General features: G+C 41.1%; 1 protein-coding gene across 1 annotated transcript in view; it reads left to right on the top strand.

The window, feature by feature from the left end:
- Positions 1 to 24,237, top strand: part of gpr158a (G protein-coupled receptor 158a) — a 609,794-nt gene that overhangs the window by 180,922 nt on the left and 404,635 nt on the right. The gene's annotated exons all lie outside the window — the stretch shown is intronic.

Here is a 24,237-nt window from a genome sequence, read left to right on the forward strand (position 1 = left end):
ACATTCCAGTTGACCTTTCCTGCCCTCTCTGTAAGGGCTGGAGTATGGGGACCAGAATTGGAAATTATATTCCTACTGTTGATTACCAATATTTTGCAGTTGTTGCCTCTTTTCATGAACTCCTGGATCCCAAATGCTGTACTAACCATTCTGTCAACAACTCCAGCAACTTTCAGTAAATTATGCATGGGTACACCCAGTCCCTCTATGGTTATAAATCTCTTAGACCATTGCTATTTAAATGTTGTTGTCGCCTTTCTTGTCTTCTTATTTCATCAATGAATGTACCTTTTCATACTTTTCTGTATCAAGTTCCTTCTGCTGATTGTTAAGGTGTTTTCTGCTCAGTCTTGATGAAGAGTCTGAAAGCTGAAGCAATAACTCTAGTTCTCTTTGGTAACCACCTGGCCTGCTGAGAGTTTCCAAATGTTTCCTATTTTTACTTCAGATTTCCTGGTTATCTGCATCTTGCTTTCACAACCATGGATTTGGCACCACAGCAGATACGGCAATTACACTTGGAAATATGCATGTGTCAGCTAATTATTTCATTGTGATAGTAATTAACTCCATTCATTCCATTATAGTACTTGTCAAGACTTGGAGACAGCAACGCTTCGCTGCCTGTTTTGCATTCTGCCTTGGCTGAGAAATTGGACTGTCGAGTCAACTGACTCTGAAGACTAGTGATATTCATTTTATTCTTTTATTCTGTTCTTTTCAGCTGCAGTGTAGGCTTCATTTTCCATTTGAGAGTTTTAGTTAAAGGCCCTGTTTGGCCTAGCGTTTATTGTTTTCTTTTCCCTTTAACTCTGTTTGCATTGAAGTCTGCTTCAGTGTTTCTCACTCCGCACTCGAGCCATACTGGCTGACGCTTGCAGTCTGCTCCTTGTTTGTCAGACAAAATTTTCCCTAACACATCCATGTCAGCTCTCCCCTTGTTGCTTATTGCCTTTATCTCTGCAATAACTGTTTCTGTTAATTGCCTGGCGTTGAGTTGCCCGAAGTCCTTGCACCCTTCCTTGAACTAAGGTATTACATTACCCATTTTCTAGTCCTTTGGCTCTTCCCTTTTATTTCCTGTTTCCTTATGATATAAACCAAGGCTAGTTAGCATGTGGATTCTATGCTGGGTCTCAAAAACATTTCTCTGCAATCTGTCCTCTCTCACTTGTCCACCAACACCCACGCTCTCTCCAATTCTCCTGCTACCCACACACTCAGTGAAATTTAAAGTAGGCAGCTAACCTACATATATACCTTTGTATGGAAGGAGACTGGAGAACCCAGAAGAAATCCAAATGGTCAAGGGAGAATGTACAAACTCCCCACATACATCTCCCGAGAACAGGCTGGGAAACTGTGCCGCCCTTCCAGGAAGGATTGGAGATTATGGAAACTTTTTTTTCACCCTTCTTCCTCAGCATCCCATCATGTTCCGGTGATTTGTTAGTTTTAAGCATGGCCAGCACTTCTTCACCTCATCCATTATCGATCCCATCCTCTCAGCTGCTGAGTTCATTTTAGCATCCTCTTCCTTGGTAATGAAAATACAGAGCACTACCTTAGAAAGTCTTGACAGCTCACCCTCCATGTCCCAGTAGCATCTTTATTACCCACTTCTGGTTACAGAAGACCTTTTATGTCAAGCGCCACTTACTTCCCACAATCTCTCTTTTCTTCTTTTAGTTTCCTTTTCGTTTCCCCATGTTGAGCTACGACTTTCTGTCTGAATCTCACCTAAAGTGGCAAAACCGAAACCAAATAAAACTGCTGCTGCTAGCGGCCTTGTGTATTTGCTCGTCACTTTTACCACACCCCCATTCATGTGACTAGTCACCATAATAAATGCGCAAAAGAGAATAGAATGCTGATGGAGAACAGGTGTGTGGCTCCTACATTAATTTCATGGACACGGCCAAATGTTGGTGTTCTTTTGGTATACCCATTGAAAACCTTTGCTGACAGAATGCAGCGGCAAAACCAGCCCACAATAATTGCCGGTGCTGACGACCCTACCGATCTGTTATACTCGCATGGCACACCCTAACTCCAGTAAAATTTGCCCCAAAAGTTGACCATATGTATTCAATATTTTTAATTAGCAATGAGTAATGAAATTTAAGCATATCCAGGTGTAAACTAAAAATGATTAAGTGGTCAGCAAAAGATACGACATCCGGCCATCCCCAGCTACTGCAAACTACAATGAATAAAGCATGAATACGTGACTTATTCCCTTCACTTTTACCACGCCCCATTCATATGACTAGTTACCAGAATAAACATGCAACACAGAATGCAAATCAGATTGAGAACAGTTACATGGTTCCTACATCACCAATGTTGTGACTGATGCTGTCTTTCTCAGTGTGTACTAGTTGGCAAAAATAGACCAGAAGACATAGGAACAGAATTAGGCCAACCAGCCCATCAAGTCAGCTCTGCCATTCAATCATTGCTGATCCTTTTTTCTCTCCTCCTCAACCCCAGTTCCCAGCCTTCTCCCTGTAACCTTTGATGCCACATTCAATCAAGAACCTATCAATCTTTGCCTTAGCTGCATGTGGTAACAAATTCCACAAATTCACCACCCTTTGGCTAAAGAATATTCTCTGCATCTCTGTTTTAAATGGGTACTCTTCTATTTTGAGGCTGTACCCTCTTCTCCTAGACTCTCCCATCATGGAAAACATCGTTACCACATCTACTCTGTCTATGCCTTTCAACATGCAAATAGTTTCAATGGGATCCCCCCTCATCCTTCTGAATTCCAGCGAGCACAGACCCAGAGCCATCAAACGTTCCTCGTATGATAACCCTTTCATTCCTGGAATCATCCTTGTGAACCTGCTCAGGACCGTCATCAATGCCAGCACATCTTTCTTTAGATAAGGAGCCCAAAACTGTTCACAATACTCAAGATGAGGCCTCACCAGTGCCTTATAAAGCCTCAGCATCACATCCTTTCCCTCCATCAATCTTTGCGTTATCTGCAAACTTGGCAACAAAGCTATCTATTCCATCATCTAACTCATTGATATACAGCATAAAAAGAAGTGGTCCCAAGACCAGCTGTGAAACACCACTAGTCACCGGCAGCCAACCAGAAAATGAGCCTTTTATTCCCACTCGCTGCCTCCTACCAATCAGCCAATGCTTTAACCATGTTAGTAACATTCCTGTAATACCATGGGCTCTTAACTTGGGGTAAGCAGCCTCATGTGTGGCATCTTGTAAAAGGCGTTCTGAAAGTCCAAATATACAACATCCACTGCTTCCCCTTTATCTACCCGACTTGTATTCTCCTCAAAGAGTTCCAACCGATTCGTCAGGCGGGATTTTCCCTGAAGGAAACCATGCTGACTTTGTACTATCTTGTCCTGTGTCACCAAGTACTCCATCACCTCATCCTTAACAATTGATTATAACATCTTCCCAACCACTGAGGTCAGGCCAACTAGTCTATAATTTCCGTTCTGCCTTCCTCCTTTTTTAAAGAGTGGAGTAATGTTTGCAATTTTGCAGTCCTCTGGCACCATGCCAGAGTCCAATGATTTTTGAAAGATCATTTCTAATGCCACCACAATCTCTAATGCTACCTTTTTCAGAATCCTAGGGTGCAGTTCATCTGGTCCAGGTGACTTATGCACCTTTAGGTCTTTCAGCTTTTTGAGTGCCCTCTTTCTTGTAACAGTAACTTGCTCTACTTCTCTTCCTTCACACACTACAACACCAAGCATATTGCTAGTGTCTTCCACAGTGAAGACTGATGCAAAATACTCATTTAGTTCATCCGCCATCTCCTTGTCCCCCATTATTATTTTTCCTGCTTCATTTTCTAGCGGTCCTATATCCACTCTCATTTCTCTTTTATTTTTAACATGCCTGAAAAAAAATTTATATGTTTCTATGTTTTTACCCACTTTGATATTATTTGTTAGCTTGCTTTCATAGTTCATCTTTTCCTTTATAATGATTTTTTTAAATTGCTCTCTATAGGTTTTTAATAACTTCCCAATCCTCTATCTTCCCACAAGTTTTTGTTTTGTTGTACGCCCTTTCTTTTGCTTTTACATAGCTTTGACTTCCCTTGTCAGATACCACCAATCTCCCAGACAGTAATTCCTTTCATTATACAAAGTGGTGTTCTGTCCTGTGACATACATAAGAGTGCATTGCCTACAATGTACTAGCTTTGACTTTTCCTCACCATCTCTTCTTACTGGCCTCACACTTTAATTAAATCTGTCTGCGCAGAGAGCTCCCATCGGTTTTGGTTGCCTTTTGATCCAAATTAATTAATGCTACTTAAATGAGAAAGGTTTGCAGAATGTAAAAAAAAAGACCTGAGCATGTAATTATTGCCCTTAGTCCAGTTAATTTTAGCAGCAAATAGCACAGGAAGAGAGTGTGTTCTGGGTGCCTGCAGACCCTCAGTAGTCTGCTCAAGTGCACGTGTCTCTGCTCTGGAGCTTCAGATGTGATCACGTGTCTGGGCATTAAGTAAACCTAAATAATGAATGAGGCACAGGAGACTAGGGTCTTGATCATGGCAGGTGTAGCATTCCCTCAATTTTCATTTTCTATTGCACTGGAAGTTTAAAATCTTGGGAGTATGGTAGATTTTGTAATTGGTCTATCCAAGAGGCTGGAACAGGCATTCAAATTCCAGCAAAGTGGCAAGAAAATTAAAATTTGGTGAATAAATTAAACCAGGAAATTGGACCACGGAACAACAGGGATATCATAAAGACAAGTTAACTTCACATCTACAAATCAGGGATGAAAATCTGCCATCCTTATCATAGAATCATAGAATGATGGAGCAGAGACACAAATCATCAATTAGCACTTGGGCCAATCCTACACTTATACCATGTTTATTCTCCCCACATTGTCACCAACTCTCTCTGGATTTTACTACGTAAGGAACATACAGTATATTGCGGCCAATTAAACTATCAAACTGCACGACATTGGGACATGGGAGGAAGTTGGTGCGTCCAGAGGAGACCATAGGGAGGACGTGCAAACACCAGGCAGACACCTCCCAAGGGCTGTATTGAACTCAGGACTTTGGCACTTCAAGCTCAGGCCATTCTTCCACCCTAGGTCTGAACCCTAAGGCTCCAAGTCCATTGAGTTATTCTTGGTTGGGCCACAACTGGAATATAGCATCCAATTCTGATAACTGTATATCAGAAAAAAACAGAAGGGCTCAGAGAGTGTGTAAAATTGATTTACTAGAATGCTTTCAGCTTTGCATGGCCTCTGCTCTAAAGTGAGGTGGTTTTCCTTGGAGCAAGGAAAGTTGAGAGATATATAGCTGCACAAGATGATGAGATAGGGTAAGTAGAGGGAATCTGTACTCTTTGTAAATGTTTCCAAGCCAGAAGACATAAATTCAAAGTGATATTCAAATGATAGAAAGTGAGCTAGAAATAACTTTTACACAGACAGAGCAACACACCCAAAATGCTGGAGAAACTCAGCAGGTCAGGCAGCATCTATGGAAATGAATAAAGAGTCAAAGTTTTGGGCTGAGACCATTGATCGGGGCAGGAAAGGAAGGGGGAAGGCAGCAGGATAAAAAGGTGGGGGGAGGGGAAAGAGGACAAAGAGTCAGAGGGCAGCAGAGATCACAGAGGGGAAGCAGAGAGAGGGGGTCTCACTGAACTCCCATTCGAGGAGGAGATTTCTTCAGGGTAGGCATACCGCAAAGCAACATCACAGTGAAGCAGCGAATCATAAACACGAGATTTTACAGCTGCTGGAAATCCAGAGCACCTCACACAAAATGTTGGAGGAACTCAGCTGCTCAGGCAGTATCTATGGAAGTGAATAAACAATTGACGTTTTGGGCCGAGACCCTCCTTCTGGACTGGAGAGAATGCGTGAAGACACCAGAATAAAAAGGAGGGGGAAGGGAAAGGAGGACAAGCTAGACGAAGAGTTAGAGGGCAGCAGAAATTACAGAGAGGGGGCAGTGACAAAGGGTCTCTCTGAACTCCCATCGAACAGAAGATATAAACTTCTTATAAACGCAAGAGATTCTGCACTCTGATTTGGGAGTGACTGTCTGTAAGGGCGGTGCAGACTGCTGATAGAGGCTTTCTAAAGCGAACTTGACAAGTATTTGAAAATAAATAATTTACAGGCCCTGGGGAAAGAGCTGGGAAATGCAGTTGACAAGCTCTCAGTTTATCCTTTCCTCATATACTGAATGGCTCAGTCTGTCTTTGTGTGTGTGTGTGTGTGTGTGTGTGTGTGTGTGTGTGTGTGTGTGTAGAAAGAGCAAGACATCTTTTGTACATGAAGATCTAGCTGCCACTCCTATGAACGTTTATTTTCTTGATCATTTTGTGAGCAGGCAGTTGAACAATGTTTGGGTTCATTTCTAACTCTCAAACTCTCAGTGAGTTTTTTGTAAAGAAGCTGCTGATTCAACTAGTTTCTTGCCCATCCACAGCAGCATGAAACAGTGGTAACCGTAACCAGCAGGCTCATTGTGATGATACCAATGCTGCCTATTCATGTATGTGAGATGTGCCTTTGTCAAAGATATGAACTGCTGATCATAATAATATCTCAGAGTGGAGCTAAAGAAAAATTTGAAAAGTGTCCCACACCATTAATAAGAAATGATTTAAATTTAAAGACATAATTATGAATCTAGCCAGGTTAATGGGTTGTAAATGATAATAAAATTATAGACTGAAAATGCTTAAATTCATCTTGCATAAAATGCAGAATAAGTATGTTACAATAAAAAGCAAAGAGATGTATTGACAAGATAGTGTTTATGGATAAGTAATATTAGGACAAATATGATTTCTTGGAATAAAACATTGTTAAATATTCATAATCACAGACACCACCCACCAAGTTATTCTCTTCCTTCTCTCATCAGGAGGAGATACAAAGGCCTGAAAGACACATACCACCAGGCTCAAGGACAGCTTCTATCCCAGTGTTATCAGACTCTTAAATGGACCTCTTGTACATTAAGATGGACTCTTGGCCTCACAATATACCTCATTATGATCCTGCACTTCATCGTTTACCTGCATTGCACTTTTTTGATAGCCCTTACACTTTATTCTGCTTTGTTATTGTTTTACATTATTGTCACCCAATGCACTGTGTAATAATTTGATCCATTTAAACAGTATATAAGGCAACATTTCATTGATTCTTGGTACATGGGATGATAACAAACCAACACCTATCAATAGGGGAATAAATTACAGGAACGTATTCATAAGAGGAAATGGAAGGCCTGCAATAAGAAAAGCTGGTAAGTCCAGGCAGGCATCAATAGGAATAATGGTCCATATAAATATGAGAAGCAGCCTACATTTTTGCAGTATATTTAGTGTCAAAGGAGGCACAGGAGAATGACCAAATGAGATTTAGAACTGAATGACGCAGGTAGAGTTTAGGGCAGGACACTAAATGCCTGGTCAAAGAAATGGGCCTTTGGGATTTGGCTTAAACAGAGAAACTTGGGGAGAGAGCTTTCAAAATGAAATGCTGGAAGTTTTACAAAATCAGAATCAGGTTTATGAGCACTGCCTGATATGATGTGAAACTTCTTGTTTCTATTGTTGTACTGTGGCAGCAGTATAGTGCATGGATATAAAATGATTACAGAATAAATTACAAAGGAGGTAAGTGGTGCAAAAAATGGAATAATGAGGTAGTGTTTCTGGGTTCATGTACCATTCAGAAATCTGATGACAATGGGAGAAGAAGCTGTTTCCGAATTGTTGAGTGTGGATGTTCAGACTCCTGAACCTCCTGCCTGATGTAGGAAAAAGAAGAGGGGGACGATGAGGGTCATTGATGATAGATGCTGTTTTCTCGAGCCACTGCCAGTTGAAGATGTCCTTAATGGTTGGAAGGGTTGTGCTTGTGATGAAGCTGATTGAGTCTACAACTACTAAATCCTCTAGTTACCTTGTGCATTGGAGCCTCCACGTCAGGCTGTGATGCAAACAGTCAGAATGCACTCCACCATACATCTATAGAGGTATGCAAGAGTCTTTGGTGACATAGGAAATCTCAAATTCTTAATGAAGTAGAACCACTGGAGAGCCTTCTTCGTGATTGCGTCAGATTCTGGGAGATGTGATCACCCAGGGAATTTCAGCCCAAAGGAACAGAAACATGGGCTTAAGTAGCAGTAAAAGGATTTCTTAGGACAGGAATGGAAAAGCAATATCTAAATGAACAACCGTAGAGCTACGAGTAAGAATGTAAGGAGATGGTAGCATAGAAAATAAAAGGATTCTACTTCAGGAAGAAGCACCAGAGAAATTGCAGAGCCCATTGAAGATAAAGGTGGCTTATAAAATTCATTGAGACCTTGAAGAAAAAGCCATAAGGTTCCAATTGTAGCTTTTTTTTTGCAGAAAACAAAACAAATTGAAATGTTTGGAGCTAGACGAGGGACTACATATGCATTATCAATTTCTCAAACATTCTTTAATCAAAAATGCACTGGATTACTGTGGTGTGTCAAATACAGTACAGATTGCAAGAGCCAACATTCTGTGTTGCCTATCCTCCTGCTGAAAATGAGATAAAAATTCCTTTGCCCTTCTGCCTGTTCCTCATTGATCCCTTTGCCTGAAGGTTGTCTAAGAGTAATTTCTTTAGGTATGCATAATGCAAAGTTTGAGGAAAAATGAATGGGGAACATTAGGGAACAATAACAACAACTTCATGTAAGTAACCGTGTTTAGCCTACATATGCAATGGGCGCCATGTTCCAGTCCACTTATGGAAGCAATAAAAAATGTCTGGGCAAAATAAAGGTGAAGACTAAGAAAGTGAGATCTTCATCATTTTTCCTATGTGTTTTGTCTAGGAAATAAATTGCTCTGATGAAAACCAGACTATTTGTGATAGCTAGTGAGTAAATTGACAGAGAACTAAATCAATTTGACCTTGTCCTCATCAATGTCCCTGTGGAAGGTGAATCAGTCAATGACAGCATTGGCAGAAGTAGCCACTGCACAAGTTATGAAAGACAAGTATTCCATTTCCACACTAACTGCACTTTTCCTGCACAACAATCATTCTAGACTCAGTAGTCACTTCATTAGGCACACCTGTACAGCTGCTCATTAACATAACCATCTAATCAGCCAATCATGTGGCATCAACTCAATGCAGAAAAGCATTCAGACATAGTAAAAAGGTTCAGTTGCTGTGGAGACCAAACTTCATAATGGGGGAAGACTTGTGATATAAATGACTTTGATCATGGAATGCTTATTGGTGCCAGTGTGGGTGATTTGTGTATCTCAGAAACTGCTGATATGGGATTTTCACGCTCAACAGTCTCTAGTGTTTACATAGAATAGTGCAAAAAACAAAAAAAAAATCCAGTGAGTGGCAGTTCTGTGGGTGAAAATGCCTTTTTAATGAAAGAGGTCAGAGGAGAATGGCCAGACTGGTTCAAGCTGACAGGAAGGAGACAGTAATTCAAATAACCACATGTTACAACACTGGTGTGTGGAGGAGCATCTCTGTATGCATGACACGTTGAACCCTGAAGTGGATGGGCTACAGCAGCAGAAGACCACAAACATACACTCAGTGGCTACATTATTAGGTACAGGAGGTACCTAATAAAGTGGCCACTGAGAGTACATAGGATAGACAGGACAGCTAAAAACCAGATATGATCATCAGTAGAAAGGTACATCATCACAATCTGTAAACTCACAGCCCAAACTCCGTTCACTCTACCATTTCTGCTGAAGGAAGGAACTGAACCTCGTTCAGTGAAGCATACTGAAGAGTTTGGCTGAGCTAGTACGAGGTTTAAAAAGAGCTTGAGGCCTTTCAGGACTTTTCAGAGGGCTGCAATCATAACAATATCTGAGGCATCTGGCAAAGTCCAATAAAAAGAAACTAGGTTTAAGCACAGCAGCCATAATAGGAACGGCTTGTCTTGGGCGAGAACACGCGGAAGCTCCAAGTTTTTAGTAAGTTTTTTTCTCTTTCCCTCTTTCCTTATCTATTAGTACAAAGCTATGTAGTGAGAATGGTTCCAGGGTTAGTGGCATGTTCTTTGTGTGAAATGTGGGAACTTGGGAAGATATCCAGTCTCCCCGATAACTACATCTGCATGAAGTGAATTGTGCTGCAGCTCCTTGGGGATGGTGTTAAGGAACTGGATCTGTGGCTCGAATGACCTTTAGCCCATATGAGGCAGTAATAGAGAAGAGCTACAGGGAGGTGATCACTCCTATGCTGTAGGAGGCAGGTAGCTGAGTGACTGTCAGGAGATGGAAAGGCAGTATATGGTTGGATACCGTTGGTGTGGGGGTGACCTACCTGGGCAATGTGCTGTGACTGGGTCTCTGGCACTGAGTCTGGCTCTGTGGCTCAGAATGGAAGTGGAGAGAAGAGGAGTGCAGTAGTAATAGGGGATTTGATAGTTAGAGGGGCAGACAGGAAATTCTGTTGACATGAAAAAGACATGCTGATGGTATGTTGTCTCCCAGGTGCCAGGATCAAGGACGGCTCAGATCGGGTCGGCAGCATTCTAAAGTGGGGATGCAGGGGTTGAGTATGTGGAAGTTGTGGTACTTATTGGTACCAAAGACCTAGGTAGGAAACAGAGGATGCCCTAAAGAGACATTATAGGGTATTAGGTAGAAAGCTGAATAGTAGGACCTCCAGGGTGGTAATCTCTGGATTGCTACCTGTGCCGCATGCCAGTGAAGGTAAGAATACAACGATTTGGCAGATGAATGCATGGGTGAGGAATTAGTGCAGGGGCAGGGTTTCAGATGGAGGAATTTAAGGTGGGGGCTTATATGGGAGGCAAGGTTTGAGGGTCGGCACAACATTGTGGGCCAAAGGGCCTGTACTGTGCTGTACTATTCTATGTATGTATGTTCTATATTAAATCATTGGGATCTCTTCAGGGGTAGGTATGAACTGTACAAAAAAGATTGGTTATACCTGAACTTGAAGGAGACCGATATCCTTCTTGGCAGCTTTAAACTAATTTGGCAGGGGATTGTGAAGGGAGTGATAGGTCTGAGGTTGGGGCAGTTGGTGTACAAATAGATCGGAAGTGAGGAAGTGTAGTGAGACTGAGGAAGGACATTCAGATGACAGGACAAAAGTGCAGTCAGTGGGATAAGCTGAAGGGTATAATGGAGGCAGAATTGAAAGAGGTAATGAACAGAGGACTAAAGGTGTTATATTTGAATGCATGCAGTATACAGAATAAGGTAGATGATCTTGTAGCACAGTTAGAGATTTGCAGGTAGGACATTGTGGGCATCACTGAGTCGTGGTTGAAAGAAGATTATAGTTTAGAGCTTAACATACAATGATACGCATTCTATCAAAAGGACAGTCAGGTAGACAGAGGGGCGTGGAGTAACTCTGTTGGTAAAAAATTAAAACAAGTCCTTAGAAAGAGATGACATACTGTAGGATTGAAAGATGTTGTATCCTTGTGGGTAGACTTAAGAAACTGCACAGGTAAAAAGACCCTGATGGGATTTACATACTGGCCTCTGAACAATAGCCAGGATATGAAATACAAACTACAACGGAGATAGAAAAGTCATGTAAAAAAAGCAACAGTATGATAGTCATGGATGATTTCAATATACAGAAAGAAAAGAGAAATATGTTTGGTGCTGGATCACAAGAAAGACTTTGTAAAACACCTATGAGATGCCTTTTGTAATTGAGTCCAGTATGGGAAAGGCAATTCTGCATTGCATGTTCTGCAATGAACCAGATTTGATTAAGGAGCTTAAGGTAATGGAGTCCTTAGGAGGCAGTGATTATGATATGATAGAATTCAATCTGCAGTTTCAGAGGAAGAGACTAAAGCAGATGTATCAGTACTACAGGTAACTACAAAAGGTATGGGAGAGGAGTTGACCAAAGTTGGTTGGAAGGAGACACTAGCATCGATGATGGCAGAACACAATGGCTGGAATTTCTGGGAGCAATTCAGAAGGTGAAGGTTAGATACATCCTAAAGATGAAGAAGTATTCTAAAGGGAGGTCGATGAGGGAAGTCACAAACAGCATAAAAGCAGAAAAGAGGACGTAGAATATTGAATATTGAAAGGCCTAGATAAAGTGGATGTGGAGATGATGTTTCCTATAGTGGAGAAGTCTAGAACCAGAAGGCGCAGCTTCAGAATAGTGGGATATCTATTTAGAACAGAGATGAGGATGAATTTCTGTAGCCGGTGTGTGTGTGTGAATCTGTGGAATTCATTGCCACAGATGACTGTGGAGGCCAAATTGGGGGTTGATAGGTTCTTGATTAACCAGGGCTTCAAGGTTACAGGGAGAAGACAGGAGAATGGGGTCGAGAGGGATAATAATTCATTCACAATGGAATGGCAGAGCAGACTTGATGGGCCAAATGGCCTAATTCTGTTCCAATGTCTTCTAGTCTTATGGTCTTATGCATGTTGAGGGCAGCTCCAAGTATATCTAAAAATAAGGTGCTAATCTGGAGGAGCTGCAATTACAGGCATGTTAAATAGCAAACAAAGAGCAGTAAGCAATGGATCTAATCAAAACTCTGCAGTCCTAGATTTGGTTGTGACTTTCAGTGGGCAATTAACCAGCTAATTCAAGGAGAAATCTCAAGCATCGTTCTCATCAGCAACCCCAGTGCCCGGAATATGAATGTTAAGGACAAGGCTGAAGAATTCACAAATCATGTTTACTTCCTCCTGAGATTCCTATCTGCACAGAAACCAGTCTTCAGCCAATTTGTTTCACACTCTGTAATAGCAAGATATTATTGGGAATATTGGATATAACAAAGATTGGGAACAGAAAATATCTGAACTGTGGTACAAAAAGACTTGCACTCAGGAATTAGCTCCAGACATTTTTGCAGCCTTAAGACAGAGCTGCATTCCAGAAGTGAATTGAGAGTCTCTGCTCTTAACTCTGTTAATGTTAAAGGGGCAAAAGTCTCTGGTAAAACTAAAGCCACTGGGTATCTAATGGAAAATACACCAAAGGGAAGATACCTTTTGAAGAAAAGTAGCTGTGGTACTGGAGGTCAATCATCCCAGTACCAGGACAAGACCACAAGGGTTCCATCAGCAATGTCGTAGGCCTAATCATCTTTATTAATGCCCTTCATTCCAGCATAATGTCAATAGAGGGGAGCTCCACTGATAATTGCTCTACATTGAATTCCTTCGCAGCAAATGAAGCAGTTCCATCAATGACGGGCAAAACCTCAACAATGTTCGGGCATTGGCTGATACATAACAAGTAAAAGGATCTGGCAATGACAATCTGCAACCATTGTCATGACCGTGTCTAAGTCATTTTTGAGGGTGATGGAGGTGGGGATGGTTGGGATAGTGCAAGGGACCAAAAGCTCAGATGGACCAGCCACATAAAATTTTGGCTAGAAGAGCAGTTGAGAAATTAATTATTCTGCAACAATTCATTCAATCTCCTGATACTTCAAAGAAAAAGCATGCTGCTTGTTTGCTTCTCCATCTATAATCCTGAATCTTTATTCTGTCTGCCAATAGTGCATAGTGGCTGCAATGTGTGTTATCTTAAAAATACAATGTGGTGTTCCATCTATGTCTCTCCAATGACACCCCTCAAACCCTGGATCTCTATCGCCAAGCATGTAAAATCTTCAAGAGTATGGAAGCATCACTACCTGCAAATTTGCCTACAAGTCACACAATACTCTGATAATAGGGTACCGTATCTCGGCAATCCTTCATCATTACTTGATCTAAATCCTGGTCCAACAGGTGTGTGGGAGTACCTCTGTTTGCAGAAATAGAGGTAAAGGGTCAAGAAAGTGCCACTGTGTGGCCTGGGACAAACAGGGAAGGCCAACAATGTTGAAAGATGAATAGAGAACCACATGAGAGTTGTAGAATTAATGATACACAATGAGGCTGGTAAGTACGAAGGACAAAGCATGAACTAACCAACATTAGTCAGCCTGAATTTGTTCAGTTTATGAGGAATTTTGAAGAAAACTCAAGCGTAAACCAGAGGGATACAATGCATGCTGAAATGAATGTGAGCCCTTTATTAATATAGAATATTAGACCTGTGCTGAAAATAAAGTTAGTTATTATTAAAAGCAATGTGCAAATGCGTAATTAGAATAAAGATTGCAACCAGCTGAAAACATATTCAAACTGTAAATGTTTGTGCTTCATAATGACAGGGGTATACCAGGATTCTGTGTTGAAACATGATGAATGATTTCAAGAGAACATGGATTGGTTAGTTACAGATAATTTCAAAGTACTGTAAAGGCATAGGAAGTCGTGAGAGCAAAAAAAAGATGATAGATCTTCATGTGGACATTTTGAATCGTATTAAGGAACAGAAGATCCAGGAATGTCCATCTTAAAAAATTAGAAGATTATTAAAAATGAAATAAAAATGTAATTGGTTGGTGGTAAATATGGAAGTGACTTGGAATCTGCAGAAGCTATTAGTTTGATCATACTGTATATGAGATATTATGTAGTTACTGGTACCGAGACTATGTTATGATACAATAGTAGGATTTGAGTGGTGGAAGTAAGCAGCATAAAAGTACGATGGGGCAGGGTAGTTCCAGCTGAAGACTCAACTTCAGTACAAATCAAATGAACCCAATAACTAAGAGCTACATTCATAGGTACTATATTCTATTACAATTTGGGGAATAAGATTGAGCTGCAAAGTTATTGAGAAGATAACACAACAATAATAACAATTAGAATTATATTTGGTGTATTACACTGACATGCAAAAAAAGGAAAATTTAGAAATGAAGTTAATAAGTAAAATTCCTAATACTAGTACCAGCATGTCTTACATATTTAATATTAGCAGTTTCTGGGCCCAGACTACAGAATCGTGCCTTCCTGTTTATTCCAAAGAAGTGGAAATGAGAAATCATTATCATACATTTTCAAGAAATAGGTATTAATGGAAGAACTATTTATATTAAGCATTGAAGCAGAAATTATGAAGAATTTCGGGCAAAATGCTTTTACTTTGATTGTGGGTGAGGACAACAAAAAACTGCCAAAGATCAAAGTCTGATGAACATTGGGGAGAAGGTGTCTAATGTTGGACAGTAATTGGAAGTAAATGCAAGTTAAAATATCTGTGATCCCACACAGCTGGTACATGGTTGCTCTCCTACAAAACAGGATTAAAGACACCCACTAAGATGTATTATTGGTGCCTGACTTGTTTTAACTAATTATGCCCTTCCTTTGGGGATCCAAATGAGATGCACCTAGCAACAAAGATACCTTGAAATGTAAGAGATGCCGTGTGAGTGATGTGGATGACAGAATTGATAACTTTGTGGCTGTGTTTGTGAACAATACAAAGACGTGGAGGGGCAAGGTGTGCTGAGGAAGCAAGGAGTCTGCAGAAGATTAAGAGAATGGAAAAAGAAGAGACAGATGGAATATAGGGTAAGGAAATGTATGCTCATACATTTTGGTAGAAGAAATAAATGCATAGACTACTTTCTAAATTTGGAGCGAATTTAAAAATCGGAGATGCAAAGGGACTGGGAGTCCTAGTGCAGGATTCCCTAAAGTTTAACTTGAAGGTTGAGTTGGTGGTAATGAAGGCAAATGCAAAGTTGGCGTTCATTTTAAGAGGACTAGAATATAAAAGCAAGGATGTAATGAGGTCTCTGTTGGTCAGAGTTGAACATTGTTATTGTGTCTTAGCTATCTAGATACGCAAACCTGGGCAGTACAATATGGAGAGCATGCTGTTGCCCATGTAGCAAGCTCCCCCTCTCCACGTAGCTGATGAACCCAAAGGACCGGCAGAGACCTATACTGTTTGGCACCAGCTACGTTGCTGGAGTTGCCAGACAGCATTGAATTCAACGTAGAACTGCCGTTGAGACTGCAGCTCTGGATTTTACCCTCAGGATTCACTCCCAAAGCTTTCTCCTAGATGAGCTGCCATCCGTGGCTGACAAGCCTTATCTGCCCGAAACGTCTGGTTTTAAGGTGCCAGTAACCCACACTTGCCCCTTCTCCTGTTGTAGAAACTTTTCCACTGGGCTTAGTAGCTAAGCTGCACGTGGAGGCCAGGAGCTGAAGTTGGTTGTCGGAGGCTATTTGAGGCGCACGCATTAGGAGCATTTAATAGGTAGTGGGAGCTTGTTCCTATTACTACCCCCCAGCTATAACATTCTTAAGGATGAAATGCTAAGTCTTTATAAGGCATTTATCAGCTACGTTTGGAGTATTGCGAGCAGTATTCGGCTGCATAACTAAGAAAGGATGTGCTGACATTTGGAGAGGGTCCAGAGGAGGTTCATGAGAATGATCCCAGCATTGAAAGGGTTAACATATAAGGAGTGCTTGTTGGGTCTCGGCCTATGCTCACTGGAGTTTAGAAGATTGAGAGGGTTTCCATTGAAACCTATTGAATATAGAAAGGCCTAGATGTGGGGTAATCTAGGTCCAGGACACAGCCTCAGAACAGAGGGACATCCATTTAGAACAGAGATGAGGAAAGATTTCTTTAGAGGTCAATATGTGGAATTACTTGCCTCAGATGGCTGTGCAGTACATTGGGTATATTTAAGACAGAGTTTAAGTTGTTTTTGATTAATTAGGGCTTCAAAATTTATGAGGAGAAAACTGGAGAATGGGGTTGAGTGAGATAATAAATCAGAATTGATGGAATGGTAGAGCAGACTCAATGGGCCAAGTGGCCTAATTCTGCTCCCATTTCTTTTGGTCTGATGGTTTATAAGTGGATGTGAAGAGGATATATCCAGTTGTAGAAGTCCAGGACCGGAAGGCACGGTCTCAGCATAGAAGAACTTTCCTTTACCACAGAGATGAGGAGGAATTTCTTTTACTTGAGGGTGGTGAGTATTTGGAATTCATTGCCATAATGGATGTGGAGGCCAAGTCATTGGGAATATATAAAGCAGAGGTTGATAGGTTCTTGATGAGTAAAATGCCAAAGGTTATGGGGAGAAGGTAGGTGAATGGGGTTGGGAGGGAAATTAAATCAGTCATGTTCCAATTATGGAGCAGATTTGATGGGTAAAATGGCCTAATTCTGCTTCTTTGTCCTCTGTCTTATGGTCTAATAGATGACTTTATTTAACATGTAATTCCTATTAGAATTTGTGGGTTTTTTTTTCAGTTCTGGGAAGTCACGGCAACTCCTAGGGTATAAATAAGGAGAATATGTTAATCCTGAGGCAGTTGGAAAACTCCCATGAGAGGAGGCGTTTTGAAATCTCAGAGAATGAATCAGTCAGTACTAATCAGTTTGATGCTCCTTAAAAAGATGAGAATCGCTGTATCTATTTAAAAGTTATTTATAATTATGATCTCAATTCCCGGAGATGAATTCTATTGTGTTTCTTTCCACTTGAGGAGTCAGTTGAAAACATTTTCTTCTTGTCAGGCAGCCCCAGCCACAGGGCTAAAAAATATAATTGTGCTTGCCCATTCGTTGTGAAGATGTGAAAACTGGAACCAGTTACTAAAGATTTGGCTGAGCAGATTTATTTGAAGGGTACTTATGGAAGTAAGGCTGATGTGAATATTTGCAACAGGAATTCTAGAGTGTTTTGTCATGTAAGTTTCTAAGTAGATTGATATAGGTGTAGAATGCAAATACATGAATATTTTATGTTAATTATGTATTACTGTTGAAATAAACTCACTTGAGGTTTTATGCTTATAATCCTCCATTGTGGTCCCCTTTATTTTTATTCCCTTACTATTATCTGCACACCTTCAGCTACTGAGGTCCTTGATTCCTGAGTTCCTTTTCTAAGTCGGTCCATTTCTCTTTCTGAATTTCAGATATTCTTGTAAACTCACCTTTCTGAAAAAAAAATGCTTTGCTGTTTGCTCTGTTTGTGCAACTTAGTATGAAATGTGGATCCACAATGCTGCTCAGAATATTTTACTGGTTAAAAAGTTCTTCCGCAAATGGAGATTTTAATTGTTTGTTGCGATGCTTTGTGGCTTTTAAAAGTTGCAATAGCATTATCAATACATTCACATAAGCAGAATACCTGAAGATTAGTGAGAATTTAACATATTTTCAGAAGTATGAAATAGGGTCAGTTGAAAATATCAGACCAAAAATATTATTGAGTAAAAAGTATATAAAAGATCCAAGTAGCTGCAATGTGGTGCAGCATATTATTCAGACATGAAGTGGTCACAGTAGATATCAGATTAGCAGTATACCTTTTCCCTGAAGTGTCCTATGCTTTTCTTCCCCAGACCACACCTGAAGGATTAGTTTAGCTCAAGCACATGTTCAGTTAGAAATGGGCCTTTTTAATTGATTCACAAGATATGTAAATTTTTAGCATCATTTGGCATTTTTATGGCCCATCGTTAATTGCTCCAACACCAAGGAGGCAGTTCAGAGTCAACCAGATCATTCAAGCATTCATTTATTATCAAAGTATACAATTCTGAAATGCTTCTTGTCAAGGTAGTGAAGGTAGTAATCTCGGGATTACTGCCTGTGCCACCTAACAGTGAGAGTAGGAATGCAATGAGGTGGAGGATAAATGCGTGGCTGAGGCATTGGAGCAGGGGGCAGGGATTCAAGTTTTTGGATCATTGGGACCTCTTTTGGCGCAGGTGTGACCTGTACAAAAAGGACGGGTTACACTTGAATCCTAGGGGGACCAATATCCTGGCGGGGAGATTTGCGAGGGCTACTGAGGTGACTTTAAACTAGAATGGTTGGGGGGTGGGAATCAAATTAAAGAGACTAGGAGAGAGGAGGTTTATTTCACAACAGGGGGATGGGAACCAGTGCAGAGAGACAGAGGGGTGTAAAATGAGGGTAGAAGCAAAAAGTAGTAAGGTGAAAAGTAAAAGTGGCAGGCCGGCAAATCCAGGGCAAAAATCAAAAAGGGCCACTTTTCAACATAATTTCATAAGGGCTAAGAGTGTTGTAAAAGCAAGCCTGAAGGCTTTGTGTGTCAATGCAAGGAGCATTCCTAACAAGGTGGATGAATTAAAAGTGCAGATTGTTATTAATGAATATGATATAGTTGGGATCACAGAGACATGGCTCCAGGGTGACCAAGGATGGGAGCTCAACATTCAGGGATATTCAATATTCAGGAGGGATAGACATGAAAGAAAAGGAGGTGGTGTAGCATTGCTGGTTAGAGAGGAGATTAACGCAATAGAAAGGAAGGACATTAGCCAGGAGGATGTGGAATGGATATGGGTAGAGCTGCATAACACTAAGGGGCAGAAAATGCTGGTGGGAGTTGTGTACAGGCCACCCAACAGTAGTAGTGAGGTTGGGGATGGTATAAAACAGGAAATTAGAAATGTGTGCAATAAAGGAACAGCAGTTATAATGGGTGACTTCAATCTACATATAGATTCGGTGAACCAAAGTGGTAAGGGTGCTGAGGAAGAAGATTTCTTGGAATGTATGCGGGATGGTTTTTTGAACCAACATGTTAAGGAACCAACTAGAGAGCAGGCTATTCTAGACTGGGTATTGAGCAATGAGGAAGGGTTAATTAGCAATCTTGTCGTGAGAGGCCCCTTGGGTAAGAGTGACCATAATATGGTGGAGTTCTTCATTAAGATGGAGAGTGACATAGTTAATTCAGAAACAAAGGTTCTGAACTTAAAGAAGGGTAACTTTGAAGGTATGAGACATGAATTAGCTAAGATAGACTGGCAAATGACACTTAAAGGGTTGACGGTGAATATACAATGGCAAGCATTTAAAGATCACATGGATGAACTACAACAATTGTTCATCCCAGTTTGGCAAAAGAATAAATCAAGGAAGGTAGTGCACCGGTGGCTGCCAAGGGAAATTAGGGATAGTATCAATTCCAAAGAAGAAACATACAAATTAGCCAGAGAAGGTGGCTCACCTGAGGACTGGGAGAAATTCAGAGTCCAGCAGAGGAGGACAAAGGGCTTAATTAGGAAGGGGAAAAAAGATTATGAGAGAAAACTGGCAGGGAACATAAAAACTGACTGTAAAAGCTTTTATAGATATGTAAAAAGAAAAAGATTGGTTAAGACAAATGTAGGTCCCCTGCAGACAGAAACAGGTGAATTGATTATGGGAAGCAAGGACATAGCAGACCAATTGAATAACTACTTTGGTTCTGTCTTCACTAAGGAGGACATAAATAATCTTCCGGAAATAGGGAAGTGGGGAAGTGGTGTTAGGTAAATTGAAGGGATTAAAGGCAGATAAATCCCCAGGGCCAGCTGGTCTGCATCCCAGAGTGCTTAAGGAAGTAGCCCAAGAAATAGTGGATGCATTAGTGATAATTTTTCAAAACTCTTCAGATTCTGGACTAGTTCCTGAGGATTGGAGGGTGGCTAATGTAACCCCACTTTTTAAAAAAGGAGGGAGTGAGAAACCGGGGAATTATAGACCGGTTAGCCTAACATCGGTGGTGGGGGAAATGCTAGAGTCAGTTATCAAAGATGTGATAACAGCACATTTGGAAAACGGTGAAATCATCGGACAAAGTCAGCATGGATTTGTGAAAGGAAAATCATGTCTGACAAATCTCATAGAATTTTTGGAGGAGGTAACTGGTAGAATGGATAGGGGAAAACCAGTGGATGTGGTGTATTTGGATTTTCAAAAGGCTTTTGACAAGGTCCCACACAGGAGATTAGTGTGCAAGCTTAAAGCACACAGTATCGGGGTAAGGTATTGATGTGGATAGAGAATTGGTTGGCAGACAGGAAGCAAAGAGTGGGAATAAACGGGACCTTTTCAGAATGGCAGGCAGTGACTAGTGGGGTACCGCAAGGCTCAGTGCTGGGACCCCAGTTATTTATTAATGACTTAGATGAGGGAATTAAATGCAGCATCTCCAAGTCTGCAGATGACACGAAGCTGGGCGGCAGTGTTAGCTGTGAGGAGGATGCTAAGAGGATGCAGGGTGACTTGGATAGATTAGGTGAGTGGGCAAATTCATCGCAGATGCAATTTAATGTGGATAAATGTGAGGTTATCCACTTTGGTGGCAAAAACAGGAAAACAGATTATTATCTGAATGGTGGCCGATTAGGAAAAGGGGAGGTGCAACGAGACCTGGGTGTCATTATACACCAGTCATTGAAAGTGGGCATGCAGGTACAGCAGGCGGTGAAAAAGGCGAATGGTATGCTGGCATTCATAGCAAGAGGATTCGAGTACAGGAGCAGAGAGGTACTACTGTAGTTGTACAAGGCCTTGGTGAGACCACACCTGGAGTATTGTGTGCAGTTTTGGTCCCCTAATCTGAGAAAAGATATCCTTGCCATAGAGGGAGTACAAAGAAGGTTCACCAGATTGATTCCTGGGATGGCAGGACTTTCATATGATGAAAGACTGGATCAACTAGGCTTATACTCATTGGAATTTAGAAGATTGAGGGGGGATCTTATTGAAACGTATAAAATCCTAAAGGGATTGGACAGGCTAGATGCAGGAAGATTGTTCCTGATGTTGGGGAAGCCTTTTAGGACCAAGATTAGGAAAAACTTCATGCAGAGAGTGGTGAATCTGTGGAATTCTCTGTCACAGGAAACAGTTGAGGCCAGTTCATTGGCTATATTTAAGAGGGAGTTAGATATGGCCCTTGTGGCTATAGGGATCAGTGGGTATGGAGAGAAGGCTGGTACAGGGTTCTAAGTTGGATGATCAGCCATGATCATACTGAATGACGGTGCAGGCTTGAAGGGCCGAATGGCCTACTCCTGCACCTATTTTCTATGTTTCTATGTTTCTATGTTAAGGTTGCCATGAAACCAAGAAAGAAAAGAGAAGAACGGCAGCATGATCATCAATCCCCAATTCACTTCTTCCGGCATGAAAAATAAATAAAATCAAATAAAGACATCAACCCCCCTAAAATCCCCCTCCCCTGCACACAAAAACAGAGAAATATCAGGCAAAAAGCAAAATATAAAAAAACTATAAGACTGATAAAAAGTCTATAGTCCAAGTCCATATCCGAAACACCGAAAACCTGGGTAACATTCTCTGGGCCCAGTGGCAGGCCTTTCCCTCTCTGTAGCAGAATGATCCCATCAGCAGTCAAAAGGTAGTCCACTCTCCCCGTAGCAGAGTGCTTCCACCAGTGAGCAAAAGGCAGAAGTTGGGACTACAGTCACATATAGGCCGGAACAGGTAGTAATCCTAGATTGTTTTCTCTGAGGAACGCATTTGACCCAGACGGCTTTTTAAACCAATGGAGTTATTTCATGGTTGCCATTGCTAAAGCTAGTTTTTATTTAAGTTTCTGATTTACTTCTGTCATGATGGGATGTATATGCATGTCCTTCAGTCAGTGGTCAAGAATTCTAGCCAGTTAGCCAGTAATTTAGCAACAAATCCATTGTACTTAATGCTGTCAGGTCCCATCCTTTCCATGTTGCTATGCCAAAAAGCACAGCAAAGACTTAAAAATAAAATAACATTGAAGTTTTTTCTAAACTAGGCTTTGTTGACATGAGACAAGTTGGCTGCACAATTACCCAAACTTATTTCAGAATAAATAGATCTGCTAATCCAAAAGGAACAACAACTGTTGTGATGCAAAAGCTGACTAAATAATAACAGATGTAACCAAAATAATAAGAGATAGTACACAGTTGATACAGAACTGCTTGCAAGGGTACTGAGTGACGCTCTCGAAATTGGAACTCAGGTGTAAACATGATGTATGTTGCTTAATATTATTTACCTGCCTATCTTTTGATAAATTGGATGTCATTCAGTATTTCATCGCAGGAATCCCTGATGACATGCACAGAATTTTCTCTGCAATGAGAAAGAGGAAATCAGAATGAATTAACTTGCCTGATAGCTGCAGCGTAATAATAATGGTCAACCCATTTCATTCTTTTCATTTATCAACCTTTAAAGGTCAGCAATCTGGGATAGCATTTGTTCAGGGCAATTGGAACCATAGCCACATTATTTTCACATTCCTCTGAAAAGCAACCCCCCCCCCGCAAAAAAGCAATTTTCAATTAATTTTCCCCTGTCTTCACTATGATTCTGCAGTAACAATGAGTGATAGAATCTCTTCTACGAACTTCTGTGTCATTCTGATGAGATTTATTATTTCAGCTAAGATTTAATATTCTATACAAGTTTAATCTAAATTTATCATATCTTGCCTTCAAACTTTTGGATTACTATAGAATTACAGACTCGCACAGCCGCAGGATGCTTACAGTAGATAGGCTTGTTCAGTTTTTAGCAGCTCTGTATAAGAACTACATCTGTATAAGGTGCACCCAGCTGCAGTTCTTTATAAACCATGTTAAGGAACTGGAGCTGTAGCTGGATAACTTTCAGTTCATACAGGATATTGAGGAGATGCTAAATGGAAGCTACAGGGAGGTAGTCACCCCTAGGTTGTCTGAGGTGGAGAGCTGGTTGACTGTCATAAGATGGAAAGGGAATAGGCAGCCAGTGCAGGGTACCACTGTGGCCATAACTATCAATAATATGTATACTGCTCTGGGTGCTGCTGGGGGGAATGACGTACCAAGGAAAGCCACAATGACATAGTCTCTGGCACTGAGTCTGGCTCCGTGTCTTGGAAGGGAAGGAGGAGAAGAGGTGTGCTGTTGTGAAAGGGGATTCTATAGTTATTGAATTGAATCAACTTTATTACTTACATCCTTCATCTACATGAGTAGTAAAAATCTTTACGTTACGTCTCTGTCTAAATATGCAATGTGCAATTAGAGTAATTTTTAATAAATATTATGTACAACAGGATAGTCAGTATAACATAGAAATACAGTTGCATCAGCATGAATTAATCAGTCTGATGGCCTGGTGGAAGAAGCTGTCCCGGAGCCCATTGGTCCTGGCTCTTATGTTGCGGTACCTCTTCCAGGAAGGTAGCAGCTGGAACAGTTTCTGGTTGGGATGACTTTGGTCTCCAGTGATCCTTTGGGCCATTTCTACACACCTGTCTTATGAAATGGCCTGAATAGTGGGAAGTTCCATCTACAGATGCGCTGGGCTGTCCGCAGCACTCTCTGCAGAGCCCTGTGATTGAGGGAAGTACAGTTTCCATACCAGGCAGTGGTGCAGCCAGTCAGGATGCTCTCATTTGGGCCCCTGTAGAAAGTTGCTAGAATCTGGGGAGCCATACCAAACTTCTTCAACCGCCTGAGGTGAAAGAGGCACTGTCGTGCCTTTATC

Source organism: Mobula hypostoma, chromosome 3 (assembly GCF_963921235.1).
Source record: "Mobula hypostoma chromosome 3, sMobHyp1.1, whole genome shotgun sequence".
In the NCBI taxonomy this organism is placed as follows: Eukaryota; Metazoa; Chordata; class Chondrichthyes; order Myliobatiformes; family Myliobatidae; genus Mobula; species Mobula hypostoma.